This window comes from Tiliqua scincoides, chromosome 1 (assembly GCF_035046505.1).
Source record: "Tiliqua scincoides isolate rTilSci1 chromosome 1, rTilSci1.hap2, whole genome shotgun sequence".
Lineage (NCBI taxonomy): Eukaryota > Metazoa > Chordata > Lepidosauria > Squamata > Scincidae > Tiliqua > Tiliqua scincoides.
In genome coordinates, this window is record NC_089821.1 from 286,638,680 (window position 1) to 286,657,437 (window position 18,758).

Here is an 18,758-nt window from a genome sequence, read left to right on the forward strand (position 1 = left end):
GGGGCAGGAGCTTTTTTGGTGGTAGAACTGGTTTTGTGAAACACCCTCCTTGTTGAGACCGGAGAGGCCGGATATTGTGTTGAATCACTGCTCTTTCAGAAAGTATTTTGTGCTGCTGGACTTGACTGCTGCAATAAAGTGCTGCTTTTGAAAACTGGTTTTATTGAGTGGTTAACTAATGGACTTCTACAAATTTTAATTTTTTTTTCTTGTACTGCTGATTGTGTTTCCTTTAAGAACAGCTTAAGTGCCACACAGCTCAAAGCCCTGGGAAGCCAAGCTTCACACTGCCTGGAACCTGGCATTCCCAGAAGTCCAGTCAAAACATGTGACAGAAAAGCCGGATGATGTCTGAAAAGAACACTGGGCTGCCAGATAGCAGCCAAAGGGGTCCATGCAGTACCCTGGACCTCAGAGAGAATATTGGTTGTGATCCACTTTGGATTTTGAGAGAAAAGCAGGACATACATTTTTAAATAAATGTACCTGTCCTTAAAGTAGGGTCCACTGTACAGATACTGAGTTGGCCAAACTAGGGAGTGGTAGGTTAGCAGGCATTTCTACCAATGGTAGACTCCAGCTTTGCAGAAAAATACCGCCAAATTCTCACTTCTCACCCATCCTGTGACAAGCAATTATCGCCCCCTCCCTGCATTCACTCTGTGGTTTCCAAACAGACCCATCAAGAATTGACTGGGGTGTCCTTTAAACGTTCTCCTAGGCAAGTGAGTATTCATGAGATGATCCCGTGTGGATAGAGATCTCTGTCAAAGTTACCTAAACCTACTTGTAGGGCTGATTGCACATGACTTGCCTGTGAATTGTTACCCTCTGGAATCTCATTGGAAAGACCCACTGATAGGCCCCACCCTATTTAGATGGTAGTCTCAGCAATGAGGGATCCCTTCTTGGGGCAAGTTTGGGGGGGGGGAAGTTTTATTGTATGAACCAACTCTGTGTTAATTGCCATGCGCACTCACAGAGCATGCACGGTCCTGGCGCCTCCGTTCGCAACCAGTGGAATGCGAGGCTTTTCCTGTGATCACGTGGGAGGGAAATTTGGATGCTCTGCCTTCCCCGTGCTGTTATCCGAACAGCTCCACCTTCCTTCAGATGTGCGGGGACGGGTTGGGATGATTGCTCTGTGCGCTTCACAGGCGCATCTAGCAATTAACGCATGGGATTGGTTTGGGTGACGGAGTGTCATCCGGACGGGCCCGTGTGATAAGTGGCTCTCGCGCAGCTGGGAGAATGTTTTGAAGGGCACCTGGGTCTCCATGGCAACCGGGAGATGGCTGAAGAATGGCAGCTCGATGCAGCTGCCCCTCATTTACTATTGACTCTGGCGCCGACAGAACAGATAATGGGCAATAACACATCATTATGCTGCAGGGAAATGAAATGCTTCAGCAGACGCCTGTCATGCTGCAAGGATTTGTTACTGTATCATCACAGATTTCTCTCTCACATACCCGTTTTGCTTACCGCAGTCCATCCTTCCTCAATCCGGCGTATTCCCCATTATTTATTCTTAGAATTCTGGGGTGGTTTGGGGTTTGCTTCCCCCATTTCTGCTCCTGCTCTCTCACCCTCTCTTGCTTTCTCCTCAGCTCTTTTCTCCCCTTCACAATCCTTCCCTCTCAAATGGCACTGAAGGAAGGAGATAAAACTCTCTCTTTCCTTTGAGCTTTGGCAATTTGCCTTCGTGTCATGCCGAACGTCTGAGGCCCTCCAGCGTATTTGCTCTGAACAAGCCTTTCTGTCAGACACCCTTGAACATGAACCCAGCTCCATGGGAGCTGCTTTTCCTTGAGTGCATCTCAACTGGCAGCCCAAAGTCAGTGGCTGGCTGGCTGGCTGCCTCCCAGAGGTGGGACGATGCACCGTACCTGCATTTTATGCTACCTCTTGGGTTCAGAATACCATTTGGCAGTGGTTCTCAAACTTTTAGCACTGGGACCCACTTATTAGAATGAGAATCTGTCAGGACCCACCAGAAGTGATGTCATGACCAGAAGTGACATCATCAAGCAGGAAAATTTTTAGTAGTCCTAGGCTGCAATTCTACCCACGCTTACCCAGGAATAAGTCTCATTGTCAAAAGCATATACATCAGTGGTTCTCAAACGTTTTGCACCAGGACCCACTTTTTAGAATGAGAATCTGTCAGGACCCACCAGAAGTGATGTCATGACCAGAAGTGACATCATCAAGCAGGAAAATTTTTAGTAGTCCTAGGCTGCAATTCTACCCATGCTTACCCAGGAATAAGTCTCATTGTCAAAAGCATACACATCAGTGGTTCTCAAACTTTTAGCACTGGGACCCACTTTTTAGAATGAGAATTTGTCAGGACCCACTGGATGTGATGTCATGACCAGAAGTGACATCATCAAGCGGGAAAATTTTTGTAGTCCTAGGCTGCAATTCTACCCACACTTACCCAGGAATAAGCCACATTGTCAAAAGCATATACATCTGTAGGTCTCAAACTTTTTGCAGCAGGACCCACTTTTTTAGAACAGGTACCTAGTCAGAGGTCAGCAGGGAAGCAGTTCCACTGAGCAATATAGGGACCCCCCCCCCCCATACACAGCTTTGCAGGTACATGGAGTTCCATGTACAGGAGGAGCGGAATTGTGCCACAGTCAGTGGAAGAAAGATGACGTGTCCCTCCCCCCACACTGTGGATAAACCTGCAGTCATTAAATGTTGTCATGAGAGAGGAAATGGCTTGTTTGAGAAATAAAGAAGAGAAGCCCTGATCTTTTTTTAAGATTCCCGTCAGGAGCAGGCTATGATTAATACACATAATTGAAGCAAATTGCAGCTAACTGCAGAAAACCATCTCCCAGCTGTTGACAGAAGGGAATTGCTGACAGCATTTTTCCATTCAGTGGAAATTGGGAATGGAAGAAAGGAATCTTCCTCAACACAAACATACACAACTACTGTATACACATATACATCCAGAAAATGACACCATAATGACTATGAATATATACCACACAACACAGATGTGTATGCAACTCCTGCTGGTACTATTTACTGTTCAATGTATGTTTAGCCTCTAAACAGGCATGGCAAGTTAATGGAATAAAAGCCCCATCCTAGAAGTGAAGTCTCATAGAATTCGGTGGGACTTCCCCTCAGGAAAGGGTATATAGGATTGCAGCCTAGGGCAATTCAGGCAGACAAGACTCTTAGGCAAACGCTGTGCTAGTCCTACATCTGGCGCTCTCAATTTCAGCAGACTTCCTGTGTCTGCAGGAAATGGAAGCAGCATTTGCCATTCAAAGGGGGTGCAGCAGAGATCAGGCCAGCAAGATCCATAGTTTGGAAGATGCCTTAGTACGAGTAGAAGGAATAGTTCACCCAAACCATGCTGTCAGAATCTCAATTCAAGACCCATGGCGCTTTACATCAGTGTGGATGGAGATTGTACCTCGTGTCCATATCGGTACCACATTTGTACCCAGGTGGGACGGCACTGAGTGTGTTTATATGTATATTTCATGAGTTTGCTTGGTGGGAGGGATCAGAAGCAGATCTGACCCCTGGATTGGTGTTAAAATACAGACATCCTTAAAGAGAAGGGTTGTGCCAATTTTTTTTTTTAGACCCAGCACTTTTGCCATTTTGCAAGACCTATTTTTGATGCTGATCTGGATCGGCATTTATGCTGATCTGGAACTAAACCCCCCACTCCATTGACATTATTTGAGTGAGGTTTACTTAGGTGGCAGCAGCAACTGAAAAAGCAATTTCCTCTGAGTTGGTGCCCCACCCTCATAACCCCCCTGTGAGCTCTCTCCTTGCAAATCATCAACTTTTGTGAACTACCCACAGAACTCAAGAACCCTCCCCCACTATTACCTCTGGTATGGGGGGCATAAAAAGAAAGACGGGGGGGGTTCAGACCTGCACTTAGGGAAAAATTGTCATAACAACATTGGAGAAAAATGGATTTGGACACAGAAAAAGGCTGAGTGGCAGTTCCTATTGGAAATGGCAAATACTGGAGATTATGAGGAAGAATTTATAGCACTTGCCAATGGCCTAGGTGGGGCTGGTTAAGGAAATGAAGGACTCAAAAATGGCCACAATGCCACTTGCTTGGGAGGTGGAGAAGGGATCATATTTCTTAACTGTGATAGAGAAACACGGAAGGGGAGTAGGTTGTTCAGATTCTGGTATTGTAGACACCAAACAAAATTGGAAATCCCACCCCAGAAAGGAGCAAAAATTAAGATGCTTCCCTCTGAAAGATTGTTTGGGTGATTTGAAACTGCTCACATATTATAGGTGTTAAGGGGGAAAAAAACTGCACATTTATTTGTGCTGGCCCTCATTTCCTATTCCCTCCCCATCTATGCTTGTGTTTCATTGTAAACACATCAATATGGAGCAGTCAGTAAACAAACACTCCCTTATCAGAGAGGTATGTGTGGATTGCAATGGATACTAAACAGTTCAGGAAAAGAGATCCGACAGCAAGGAAAATAACTAATAAAACCCACACATATAGTTTTGTAGATTCATTTTGTTACACAGGAAGTCACAGTTGCAAAAGATGCAGCACGGAACATAGAATCGAGTTGCAGCGGCTGCTATCTGAAGTGCAAAAAAAGAGGTACTGTTGATAACAAAGACAGAGTTGACTTGCAAGACAGAAGGCTCAAGTTTCTCAGCTAGACTAGACACGTGCTTAAACACACAATGTGGTCCACTGGGAGGTATGTTTTCTTAGAGGGGAGCAGCAAAATCTGGTGAAGCTGAAGTGGGGGAGGAGGGTGTTTTTTGTTTTGTTTGTTTGTTTTTTAAACTCTGCCTCACTTTTGATCCCAGTAACAGACACCCCCTTGCACTCTCTTTTGTTGCAAAACAGAACAAAACAAAACCCTTCAGTTGAAAAGCAGTGGAAGCTTTCTTTCCCTAAAGCAGTACACTGAAGGACACGATTGGGAACAAAATTGCAATGAGGACAAGTCCTAAAGCTCTCCAACCCCACCATTGTGGCTCCACTCTCTTTGCTGCTCTCCCCTGTTTGTGGCTAAGCACAAATTTGAACCAGGGGTTCCAGGCTTCATGTTACACCATTTTTGTTATGCCAACATTGTGCCCCTAATGGAATGATGAACAGGTTACACTGAATTGCACATGCAGATGTGGTTGCAATTCTATATAAATGTTTGACTGAATAGGTGGAGGTCAGAAGTAGGACCTGCTACCACGATCCCATTCCTCATACATTCACTGCCTGAACAGAGCTCAACTCTTGCTTATATAATTAGTTATCAAGGTGAAATCTGAATCACAACTGGGCTCCATGTAAATTGTACTACACATAGGACCCAGTCCTATCCAACTTTCCAGCTCCAATATAACCTCAATGCAACCCCAAAGTTGCACTGAGGAGGAGGAAAAATGCTTTGAGATGTTTTCTTTCTTTTAAAGACATTTACATGTTATGCAGGGAAATTAATACCAGCAGTTCAAAAGAATGTGAACTCCTTTAAATAGCATTTTCCTTTGAATCTGATTTTTTTTACCTGCCTTTTTGAATTTCTGAAGTTTAATGAATACTTAGCATTTGTTTTCAATTTTCAAATTTAAAGTGCTTCACGTGTACTCATCTTGATATAAGTATTAATATTCCCATAGTGTAGCTGGCAAGCTAAGGTAGAGTGGGTTTCTTAAGGTCAGCTAATGATTTCATGGCAGAGATTCAAAGTAGAGAAGCAGTGGTTTGCAGCTTAGATCTTAGGCTATGCACCTTCCTGGGAATGAGCCCCATTGTGTTCAATGGAGCTTATTTCTGAGTAGACATATATAGGATTTTATTGTTGACCACTGTGATAGACAATTACAATTATATCATCATTTCTTCATAGCCATGCTATGTAATAACGCATTTTTAAGCTGAACTACAGGACACGCCAATATCCATGAATCCCATATCGCGGTTTCAGTTAACCATCCGTGGGGCCCACTGGTGGACCCAACTTGGATCAGTGAGGCCCACTGGTGCCCCCCCTGCACGTCCCGCACCTCTGGAGGGTCTTCTGAGCCCCGCAGAGGCTGTGTGCATCCACCTAAGACCTCTGTGGGTCTCAATTAACTGTTAGAGTAAAAAAAAAGTTACTCCCAGTTTTATCCCTGGGACTGAGAATGCCTTATGAGGCAATAAAAATGTCACTTCCAGTTTTACAATAAAACTGGAAGTAATTTTTTTTTTAAACAGTCATTCTGGGACCTGCACAGGCTGTGGGCAGACACAGTCTTTGAGGGGCTTAGAAGACCCTCCAGAGATGAGGGGAGTGCAGCTCCCCTTCCCTCCAGAGGGTGGAGGACATCCCATATCTGCAGATTCAGCTATCCATGGGGGGGTTGTGGAACAGAACCCCCATGAATACAGGGACATGCTCGTACTTAGAGTTTGATCGAAACTAGAGGCTCAAACAGATTGTACAGTCATTACTTGTATGCTATCCATAACTTCTACTTAGGGCACAAGCCTAACCAGGTCTACTCAGAAGTAAGTCCTATTTTGTTCAATGGGGCTTACTCTCAGGAAAGTGTGGTTAGGATTGCAGCCTAGGGCTATCGCTTCTCCCTTCACTCTGATTTATTTCTGTTTTTCATACATAGAATTATTCCTTAGTTGCTCTGTAGTATGATGAGAATATTCTTTGTTGGGCCAAACAAAGCCAGTGACTGTTGTTTTTTTTTTCTCTTGACAGCCAGCAGTATCCATTGAGCAGGGTTTTAATAATGTTTTCTCCATCCAGCAAAGTGTCTATTGAATCAATAGAGATACTGAGCTTACACTGATAAATCATATTAAGATATGAAAATAATTTTCCTTGGGTTGCAGAGCACTTTGGTTGAGCCAGCAGGATTCCTATGATCCATCTCCTTAAATCAACAGCGGTATATGAAGGCTGTGTAGAAAGAGACAAGCACTAGAAACCCCTATTCACAAGGCCCATAATATAAAATAAGTAATGTTATTAGTCTCTATATGCAAACAATATATTTGGACTTATAGCCACAAATAAGAATGCTGTCATTTTATCATGTTGCTGTGTTGATGAAGTGACAAGATTGTGATAAAAGTGCCCACATGCATTGGGCTATTGCAGATATAAGAGCATAGATCAAATCCACCTGTCATATGATTATACATTTGGGCCCCAGTACTCTGCAAGGAGTGAGATGTATATGGAAATCCTACATGAGTGTCCCTGTGTGGTATGTGCAAGAGACTTCTGCAAAGAGGATGATCCTCCACATCTCAATTTGCACCTATGGAAGGGAATTATTCCAAGACTGCCAACTTTTGAACCAAACACTGTAGCTCCTTCTTTAACAACAACTAAATATGCAGACATTGCACCTGCATCAATAACATGACACACAGCATGATATACTAATCCGCGGATCGGGTCTGCGAGGCTCCCCCAAGCATCCTGCCTCTGAAAGAAAGGGAAGCTTATAATGCTTTATAAGGCATTAAAAAGACACTTCTAGTTTTACGGAAAAAGCGGAAGTGACTTTTTTTTTTTACTCTAAGGCTAAGTCTGAGCCCAGTAGAGGCCGTGGATGGATGTGTATGGCCTCTGCTGGGCTCAGAGGATCCCCCGGAGGTGAGGGGAGCAGAACTTCCTCACCTCTGGAGAGGGGGCACTCCCTGGTACCCACAGTTTCAGTTAACCATGAGGATTCCAGAATCCCCTTGAACACCAGGGTGCGCCTGTATAATGTTTATTCCTATCACGTGAAAAGCTCCACTAGCTGATCTTCAGATCTCAAGCTTTTGTTGATCAAAGGCACATGTACAGGCTTGCCCACTTTTTCCTTGTCAATTGGCAACCTTACAGAGAAAACTACAAATGCAGTAGTAGGCTGGTTGGCAACCTTCAGTCTCGAAAGACTATGGTATAAGCCTACAGCACCTGGTATTCCCAAGCAGTCTCCCATCCAAGTACTAACCAGGCCTGACCCTGCTTAGCTTCCGAGATCAGACAAGATCAGGCATGTGCAGGGTAACAGTTGCTGGGATATGTGTCACTGTTTCAGTGGTGGAGCACTCACCACCTCTAGTTGTGGAATAAGAGCCCAGTTCAAACATTCACTTCCCCTTGCTGTATCACTGTGCAATTTATACACGTAATTGAACTCCTCTTCCAAAGTGATGCATTGAGTGGTGATTATTCCATTTATTATAATATTTCATTTTTTCCCTCCTAGAGTACTTAAGAACATAGCCCCACTGGATCAGGCCATAGGCCCATCTAGTCCAGCTTCCTGTATCTCACAGCGGCCCACCAAATGCCCCAGGGAGCACCCCAGATAACAAGAGACCTCATCCTGGTGCCCTCCCTTGCATCTGGCATTCTGACATAACCCATTTCTAAAATCAGGAGGTTGCGCATACACATCATGGCTTGTACCGCGTAATGGATTTTTCCTCCAGAAACTTGTCCAATCCCCTTTTAAAGGCGTCTAGGCTAGACGCCAGCACCACATCCTGTGGCAAGGAGTTCCACAGACTGACCACACGCTGAGTAAAGAAATATTTTCTTTTGTCTGTCCTAACCCGCCCAACACTCGACTTTAGTGGATGTCCCCTGGTTCTGGCATTATGTGAGAGTGTAAAGAGCATCTCCCTATCCACTCTGTCCATCCCCTGCATAATTTTGTATGTCTCAATCAAGTCCCCCCTCAGGCATCTCTTTTCTAGGCTGAAGAGGCCCAAACGCCGTAGTCTTTCCTCATAAGGAAGGTGCCCCAGCCCCGTAATCATCTTAGTCACTCTCTTTTGCACCTTTTCCATTTCCACTATGTCTTTTTTGAGATGCGGCAACCAGAACTAGACACAATACTCCAGGTGTGGCCTTACCATAGATTTGTACAACGGCATTATAATACTAGCCGTTTTGTTCTCAATACCCTTCCTAATGATCCCAAGCATAGAATTGGCCTTCTTCACTGCCGCCGCACATTGGGTCGACACTTTCATCGACCTGTCCACCACCACCCCAAGATCTCTCTCCTGATCTGTCACAGGCAGCTCAGAACCCATCAGCCTATATGTGAAGTTTTGATTTTTTGCCCCAATGTGCATGACTTTACACTTACTGACATTGAAGCGCATCTGCCATTTTGCTGCCCATTCTGCCAGTCTGGAGATATCCTTCTGGAGCTCCTCACAATCACTTCTGGTCTTCACCCCTCGGAAAAGTTTGGTGTCGTCTGCAAACTTAACCACTTCACTGCTCAACCCTGTCTCCAGGTCATTTATGAAGAGGTTGAAAAGCACCGGTCCCAGGACAGATCCTTGGGGCACACCGCTTTTCACCTCTCTCCATTGTGAAAATTGCCCATTGACACCCACTCTCTGCTTCCTGGCCTCCAACCAGTTCTCAATCCATGAGAGAACCTGTCCTCTCTTCTTGGTGGCAGGGCCTCTGAGAGGAATTTTATCAGGGGGTACAAAGTTTCTTTTGGGCCCCTTTTCAAAGGGAGAGGGGTGAAACAGAGTGGGGGAAGGTGATGACAGGCATGCAGAATGGGGGCAAGAAGGGGTGAAACAGGGTGGTGGGGGAGGATAGAGTTAGCCGGACAAGTCTTTGGAGCCCTGGTCTACCAACCCATGTGGCATCAACAGCTAGATACAATAATATGGAAAACCAAACACACTCCTCAGTCTCTCTAAAATCTTTTAAATATAGAAAACCATGCAGAAAATTTGCATCATCATATCTAGGCTCACACTAGAATGGAAAGTGTCCTGCGTGGACCAAAACTTGCTTCTGCAGCAGCTGTAGTCTTGCAGCTGTGTCGCTGAGCTCCTATACACTCCTTGATGATAGGCAGATCCACAAGCCAAAGAGCTACTGTAGCAGTCCTGTTTCCTCCCAGATTTGACATTGTGTTAAGGAGTGTCATGTGTGCATTCCTCAGCCCAGCATATATGGCTTACCAGTAGCTGCAGCTGCACACTTGTGGCAGTGTCCCCAGCATCCCATGCAGGCAGCAAGACTGGATAGGAAAATGTAAGATCCCAGAACATTTCTGGGCTCCCTCTTCGGGCTCCTGGGCCCCCTTTTTTTACCCTGGGCCCAGGTACAAAATACCCCCTTTACCCCCCTCTCCCAGGCCCTACTTGGTGGCTGGTCTCTGTGATCATGCATACAAATTTCAAGCTGTTGCCTTAAAAATTTTATTTTTAAAAATGGAGACCCGGACCCCAAGGAAAACTGAGTGGAGATTCTCCCATAAATAAAAACTTCCTCAAGGTGTCTCGCATACAGAATTGGCACTTATTTTACTAGCCTCTTTGGTAGTCAAATTATGGAAGGCAAAGTAGGGAGATTTTCAGTGAAAGTTACAGTGAGCTTATGAAGCTGTCTTTGACTGAACTAGGCCATTGGTCCTTCTAAGTCAGTATTGTATCCACTAACTGGTGATGGTTCTTAAAGATTTTAAGCAGGTTTTCTTCTGGTTCCTATAATTTGAGTCCTATTTCTGTATCCTTAAGGGCATCCTGACACCAAAATTTAGCAGGTGAAGCATTGTGCTATTTTTCTATGCCGGGAAAAACTCTGGGCACAATCCTAACCAGGTCTACTCAGAAGTAAGTCCTATTTTGTTCAATGGGGCTTACTCTCAGGAAAGTGTGGTTAGGATTGCAGTCTTCATTTGCTAAGAACTGGAGCTGCACATGATAATGTCAGCCCCACTCATTTTGATGAGGCCTGTGCAGCAGAAGATCCTCTTCTGTGTGGTAAGAGAATTTTGTGCCCCAGGCCACACGTGGAGCTAATGGAGAATCTCATTTAGGATAAACTAGCATGAATCTTCTAGTTTCCATTGGCAGAATCCCAGTTGGATCCTGAGCCACTAGAGGTGAAAGTTTTGAGGTTGACTCATGTTCAGAGATCTTGTGACCTTCATTGGCAAAGCCGCAGGATGAAACAGAAATGTTGACGTTTCAAATTAGCTAATTAGCTATGATATATATAAAGTGATATGAAGCACTGAACATCATCCATAACATATTTCTCTTTTTGCTTTTGCTTTGTTCCGTATGAGCTGTATTTCATATTGTGTCAGCTATGTGGCATCCTAGGAAACCTTACCACAAGTTAATGCTTGAGTGACTGTGCCTGAATCTCTCTCCCCCCCCCCCCCCACATTTCAACAGTTGTTCACTGAATCAATATAGGTCTTTAGTAACTGGCACCTTTTACCAGTGCAACCATTACTTTGAAAACAATTTGCTGCAATAAAGGACAATGACTGGTATTAGAGATTGCAGAGGCCCTGGTGCTGTGATCAGACCCTCCTAGACGTCTCCTTGCTTCCCTTACATTTTATTTGATGCCTGAGCAGATAAATGCTGAAGATTGGAATGGAGTGAGATTGGCAACATGGACTCATGGGTGGGGGGGAGCATGGAAGTACAAGAATTATTTGGTGGTCAGAGTGATATTTTTTGTTTGGTTTTGTGTTTATTTTTCATAAGAACATAAGAACAGCCCCACTGGATCAGGCCATAGGCCCATCTAGTCCAGCTTCCTGTATCTTACAGTGGCCCACCAAATGCCCCAGGGAGCACACCAGATACAAGAGACCTCATCCTGGTGCCCTCCCTTGCATCTGATTTTCTGACATAGCCCATTTCTAAAACCAGGAGGTTGCGCATACACATCATGGCTTGTACCCCGTAATGGATTTTTCCTCCAGAAACTTGTCCAATCCCCTTTTAAAGGCGTCCAGGCTAGACGCCATCACCACATCCTGTGGCAAGGAGTTCCACAGACTGACCACACGCTGAGTAAAGAAATATTTTCTTTTGTCTGTTCTAACTCTCCCAACACTCAATTTTAGTGTTCTTGTGTTATGTGAGAGTGTAAAGAGCATCTCCCTATCCACTCTGTCCATCCCCTGCATAATCTTGTATGTCTCAATCATGTCCCCCCTCAGACATCTCTTTTCTAGGCTGAAGAGGCCCAAACGCCATAGCCTTTCCTCACAAGGAAGGTGCCCCAGCCCCGTAATCATCTTAGTCGCTCTCTTTTGCACCTTTTCCATTTCCACCATGTCTTTTTTGAGATGCGGCAACCAGAACTGGACACAATACTCCAGGTGTGGCCTTACCATAGATTTGTACAATGGCATTCTATGGTTTGTTTGAATGGTAACAATGGTATTGTTTGAATTTCTTCTCATCTGCAGGAATACTCAAAATATTTAGCCTTCTATCACATGCACACACAATATGTGTGTACCTTTATTTGTCCACCAAGAATGAGGGCCTAATCCTATATAACTTTTCAGTGCCGATGCAGCCACAATGCAACATTTGTTCCCTTACCTTGAGGAAGCCTCCTTGATCCTGAGAAAGCCTCCTTGGACACCCCCCCCATATAATCCACACCCCTTTTGCATGGCTTCATTGGCACTGGAAAGTTCAATAGGATTGGGCCCTGAGTCAGGCTGTTTACAGGAATAGTTTAAATTGGATACCACTCAAGGTAGCCATCAAAACCTCCCTTCCCCATCGTGTTTCAGACCGTATATGATTTATTCTTCAGCAACACCTACATTTCTTTATATCTTACAGGCTTGACATAGGAAGTGACTATTCTTAGAAATGTTTAAATGGGCTTCTGTACTAGCTCTGTATGCCAAGGGCACAGATAATTTTGTGTACAGTAATGGTGAAATCTGAAAAGATATATAAAAGAAGATATCAGAAGCCAAGGCAAATGCACTGCTTTTCCTCACTTTAATCTTGAATATATCTAAGAATGGATCTTAAATTATACCAAGAATCTTGTCCTTCCTCATACATCCCCTTGAAGGTTATTTACAATGTAATACTATACAGACTCACCTGAGAGGTAGTCCCATTGGACACAAAGGACTTGAGTAAACATGCATAAGATTGCACTCTTAATTGCATGATGCCTTCCATTTTGTGGTGAACTGTTTAAGTGAAGCAGCTCACTAAGCATGAAATTGCTGCTTGCATTCCAAAGCAAACTCGCTGAGTTTTTGATGGCATATTGAACAATTGGGCTTTGTGTGTAGTATTTGTTTGCCATAAACCAGAAGCAGCTGCACAGTCCAGTCATGCATGTGGGGTGTATGTGTGTGTCTATATCACAGAAGGGTGCAAAAAAAGCTAATAATATGCTTGTGGGCCTTGGAAAAAAGTAGTGGTGAGCATGGCATGTAGGCTTTTAAGTGTTTCTTTTTTTAACATTTTTATGCTGCCCTTCCTCCAAGGAGCTCAGGTTGGTGTACATGGTTCCTTCCCTCCTTTTGTCCCCACAACAACCTTGTGAGGCAGGTTAGGCTGATAGTGTCTGGGCCAAGGTCATCGAGGAAGCTTTGTGGCTGAGTGGGGATTTGAACCCAGATCTTCCAGGTCTAACTCCCAAACCACTACACCATCCTGACTTTCCTAAGTGATTAAACACTTAACAGAGCAATTCAACACACACACACACACACACACACACACACACACACACACACACACACACACATACACACACACACACACCCTGGAGCCAGCGAAAGTCCCTTGGAGGACAATTTGTGACTGGATGTTTCTTCCACAAAAATTCATTTGCTCTTTCATTTGTAGGCAAGTGATGGGGTACCTTCCCTGTAGTTTGGGATTTCTTTCCATTTCCCCTTTAAGAGGTCATTTAATTGATCTGCTTACGTAGGAGGCATCTGATCAAAAGGAACAATCTAGGTAGCATTGAAGGAAGTTGATTTCGCAGAAGTAGAGAAGATGTAGGAAATTGGATCTGATGGTATCTTGGTCTTCAGTGCACATTCTTTCCCTGTCTTTGAACCAAATCCTTACCGGTGCTTCAGAGAACATTTTCAAGGAAGCAGGACAGAAATAACTGTATTTTTGTGTCTGTGCTAGCATTGTGAGTGTGGGGGTTTTTGTTCCTTCATTGTCCATATTTACTACTTTCTTAGCAAAATGGCACTAAATATGCACTCCTAAGTAATCATTTCAGTGTGAGTGTTGCAGAATATTCTGGATTATAGCCTTAAGACCCGATCCTATCCAATTTTCTAGTACTGATGCAGGGCCCAGTCTATCCAACTTTCCAGCACCGATGCAATCACAATGCAGGGAATAAATGTTCTATACACTGAGCAGGCCTCCACGACTATCCCCCCACCATAGGATGTAGCATACGCTCCATTGGCATGACTGCATCAGCACCGAAAAGTTGGGTAGGATTGGATCCACAGCTGTGCCAGTGGGGTGTATACTCCATCTTGTGATGGAGGGACAATCACTGGGGGCCTTTCAAGGTATGGGAACATCTGCAGCTTGCTTCAGTATTGTGGATTGGTGGAGGTTAACTGAATGCCGGTAAACTATCAGACATTTGTGTATTAGATCTTCTCTCTCGATCCCGCCTTCCATTTGATACCAGTCTATCATGACAGGCTAAAGTCTTCCTTCATTGCCTTGGCTTTATATTTCAGGCATTGTGTTAATTGTTTTGTTGTTTGTTTGTTTTCAGGTTGTTGTTTTTTTTTTCTGATGGCATGCAGTGGTAAAGGTCAGCTTTCAGAAACAGGCCTGTCCATGGCTGATAAGGTGTTCAGGAGATTGAATTTGAGTCATTAAGCTCTTTCCCTGTAGACATGCATTCTGCTGTGTTGCAAAGGAAAATAAAATGAACAAGCAGGAACAGCCATAGCAAATCGTGGCAAGGCGGGGGAGGGGGGCAGGCTAGAACATACAAGCAGACTGCAACACTCCAAGTGCTATGTACATATGTGGTCCTTTCCTTACATTCCTTACATTTCCTTGCCCAAGCATCCTTTTTTAACTCTTGCATTCTAAGGTAATGTGGAAAGAATTCTAGTATGAAAAATAGCTTTAAGCTGGTATTATGTAGCTGTAATTAAAGCCCTATACAGGTCGGGTCCAGGGTATTTGAGGGACCGCCTGCTTCCAACCTGTCCTCTCAGGTCATCAGGTATCATACAATACTATGTTCATACAGGCAGTATACTCACTATTTGTTTTGAGTATAGTAGTTGGCAACCTTCAGTCTCAAAAGACTTTGGTATCACGCTCTGAATGGTGGTTCTGGAACAGCGTCTAGTGTGGCTGAAAAGGCCAATTCGGGAGTGACAATCCCTTCCACACTGGGAGCAAGTGCAGTCTGTCCCTGGCCTGTCTCCCTGGCTATGGGCCTTCCTTCTTTGCCTCTATGCCTCAGTCTGTTGGCCAAGTGTCTCTTCAAACTGGGAAAGGCCATGCTGCACAGCCTGCCTCCAAGCGGGCCGCTCAGAGGCCAGGGTTTCCCACCTGTTGAGGTCCACTCCTAAGGCCTTCAGATCCCTCTTGCAGATGTCCTTGTATCGCAGCTGTGGTCTACCTGTAGGGCGCTTTCCTTGCACGAGTTCTCCATAGAGGAGATCCTTTGGGATCCGGCCATCATCTATTCTTACAACATGACCGAGCCAATGAGTATAGCATTTGTTTATATACCATGTTCTCTGCCAAGGGCACCCAAACCTGCCTATAACACTCAAACAACCTACAAACAAAACTACCTACAAAAATTAACTGGTTCATCACATCAGCAGACAAAGATAAGACCAATAAAAACACAGTCCTGGTTTTCATTTTTTATTAACTTCCATGCAGGTTTTTCACATGTATACAGAGCAAAGTAAGCAAAGCAACACACATTAACACACCCCATTCAGGGATGGGTCATAGTACAGTGCTTGCCATCTTCAGACCGGGCTGAGAAAGGGTCCTGTCTGAAACCCTGAGAGTCACTGGCAATCAGTGTAAATACAGAACTAGACAGCCTAGTAGTCTGACTCAGAAACTATTAAGAATCCATATTCTGGCAGAACAGACCTGCACAATTGTCAAAACATGGGGTGAGGCCTTGTCTTCAGTTTGTTCTAGCTGTGGGCAACAAGTAGCCACTCTAACCTGTGAGCTGCCAAGTTCTGCAAAATCTGCAGCTACAAAAACTGTTTTCAAGAACAGTCCCAAATATAGTGTATTGTATTTAAACAAGAGGCTACCAAAACATGGGCGACAGAGCAGTTGTTCCCAAACTTTTTCGCACTGGGACCCGCTTTTTTAAAACTATAGTCTATCGGGACCCATCTAGGTTTACCTAGACTTCTAAAAAAGGAGATGCAGAAAGAATTTGACATTATAGTGTCAAAGGAGTTTGGCCTGGCTAACTCTCACTAATCAAGAAGGTTCAAGGGAGCAAGTGGGAATATTAGGTTCTCCATGAGTCATTAATTTTATTTATTTATTATTTATTAGATTTGTATTCCGCCTTTCTCTGTTTCATCAAGCAACAACTATGGAAAATGAATTATCAGAATTGGATAAATAGATGCTTACACACAGTGGCATCGCTAGGGGGTGCGGGCTGCACCGGGTGACACGCCCTGGGGTGGTGAGGCACTAAAACCACAGTATTAGGAGCTACCCCATCATGCCATACACCATTGGATGCGGAATGTCCAGCAGAATGCAATGCAAAAAACCAGAGCAAAATTGCTCCTTTCGTTCAAACGTTATGGCCAAAAACCAGAAAGAAAAAATGCATAGACCCCTATGGAAAGTGAAAGTGAACTGTATCGCGCGTTTACTCATGGGTAGGCATACTTGCCATAGTCCGTTGGAAAGAGCAGGCTGAGAGAAATCCAACAACACCAGAATGGTCCTGATCCAATGAATACAGCCCCCCCAAAAACACCTGAGAAGGAGGTTCCCCCTCCTAGCAGCGAGTCTATTGAGCCCGAAACGAAGCCACTTGGGTCCCAGTGGGTCCCAGTGCTAAAAATTTGAGAACTGCTGCAATAAGGTGTTAGTAACTTGACATGGGATGTGTGTGTGTGTGACTCTACAAGTTTTCAAAATCACTAAAATCAGAATTTGGAGGAATAATACCATCATGTTATATATCAATCAATGTGTAATTTCATGCAGAATGCAATGAAACAAACCACATTGAAATATCTGTGTCAATAATAATAATAACAACAACAACAACAGTATTTATATACCGCTTTTCAACTAAAAGTTCACGAAGCGGTTTACATAGAAAAATCAAATAACTAAATGGCTCCCTGTCCCAAAAGGGCTCACAATCTAAAAAGATGCAAGACAGCCACTAGAACAGACACTACTGGGGTGAGATGGGCCAGTTACTCTTCCCCTGCTAAAAAAAGAGGAGCACCCACTTGAAAAAGTGCCTCTTACCCAATTAGCAGGGGGTAATATCTAACAAAATGTTCTAATGTTCTAACAAAAGGTACAGCCAAAAAACCAGTGGGGGCGGGGTGATGGTACATCACCATGCCCACCGCCTGGGGCATTGCCCCGCCCACTGCAGGGAGTGACGCACAGGCCTCCTGTACCGGGTGACACGAATCCTAATGTCACATCCCTGTTAATTGGTATGCCACAATGGCAGAGACAGGTTTTTCTGGATGTAGTGATTCTGTTTGCACAATGATCTACATTCTTACCCGTGGGTCTCAGGTCAAAAATGAAGGCTGTAACAATCTCTTTACCATTCAGAATAGCTCTTTCAGATGACATTGTGCAGACACAACAGAAACAGAGAAGAGAGATGACTTTGTTGTCCTTACAGCCATAGTTACAGGCTCTATGAGTTCTAAGCTGCATTCGTTCACATTCAGAGTGAGTTTCTTTACTTACGCTCTAGTCTAGTCCATTCCCAGGAGCTTCATTGACTTTTCCAACATTTATGGAGAGGACACCATGTCAAAGCCTGAGACATTTTGTTCCAATAAACAGGCAAACTGGCTGTAGAAATACATGGACAGACAGCTAACACCTGGAGGACTTTTGAAAAAAAAAACAAAAACGTAAACTTAATGGGATCTGTTTGCTTCAGGGAATGAACCATTTTAACCTGTCCACTGCTTCTGCAGAGGCAGTGGCATCACTAGGGGGGTGCGGGAGGTGCAGTCCACACCGGGTGATGCACACAGGGGGGTGATGCGCACTTGGGGGGTGACACGCTAAAATCACAGTGGTTAGGAGTAACCCCATCATATTATATACCATTGGATGTGGAAAGTCAAGCAGAATGCAATGCAGAAAACTAGAGTGAAATATCTGCTTTCTATCAAAAGTTATGGCCAAAAAACTGGAGAACAAAAATGCATGGATCTCTATGGAAAGTGAAAATGAGCTGTATCGCGCGTTTACTCGCAAGTAGGCGAACTTGCCTTAGTCCATCAGAAAGTGCAGGCTGAGAGAAATCCAACGACACCAGAACGGTCCTGATCCAATGAATGCAGCCCTCAAAAACACCTGAGAAGGAAGTCCCTCCCTCCAAACAGATGAATGTATTGAGCCCTATGGAAAGCGAAACTAAGTCTCATGGTCTTGTTTACTGGTGAGTAAGCAAACATGCCTTGGCTGGTGGTCAGGCCAGGCAAAGGGAATGTGAGGCCACCAGAAAAGGTCCTGATCGGATGGGACTGGAGCTCAACAAATGCTCCAGAAGCCTCCCCCCCCCCCCCAACTAAAAAGGATCAAAACAGAGGCTTCAGCTGATAAGGTGAACTTTTTTGAGACTTGCAAAGCCAGGTGGAGCCTGACAGTGATCTGGTTTAAGCAGAAGTTCTTAAATTGAACTGGGCACTGAGTAGGGCTGAAAACCTTACTGATTTTGGAG

At 44.4% G+C, this 18,758-nt stretch overlaps 1 protein-coding gene and 1 pseudogene across 12 annotated transcripts in view; one reads left to right on the forward strand and one right to left on the reverse strand.

Annotated features, from left to right (window-relative positions):
• NRXN3 (neurexin 3) overlaps positions 1 to 18,758 on the forward strand; it is a 1,424,661-nt gene that overhangs the window by 314,543 nt on the left and 1,091,360 nt on the right. The window lies entirely within an intron of this gene.
• On the reverse strand, positions 7,947 to 8,063 carry LOC136637758 (5S ribosomal RNA; annotated as a pseudogene).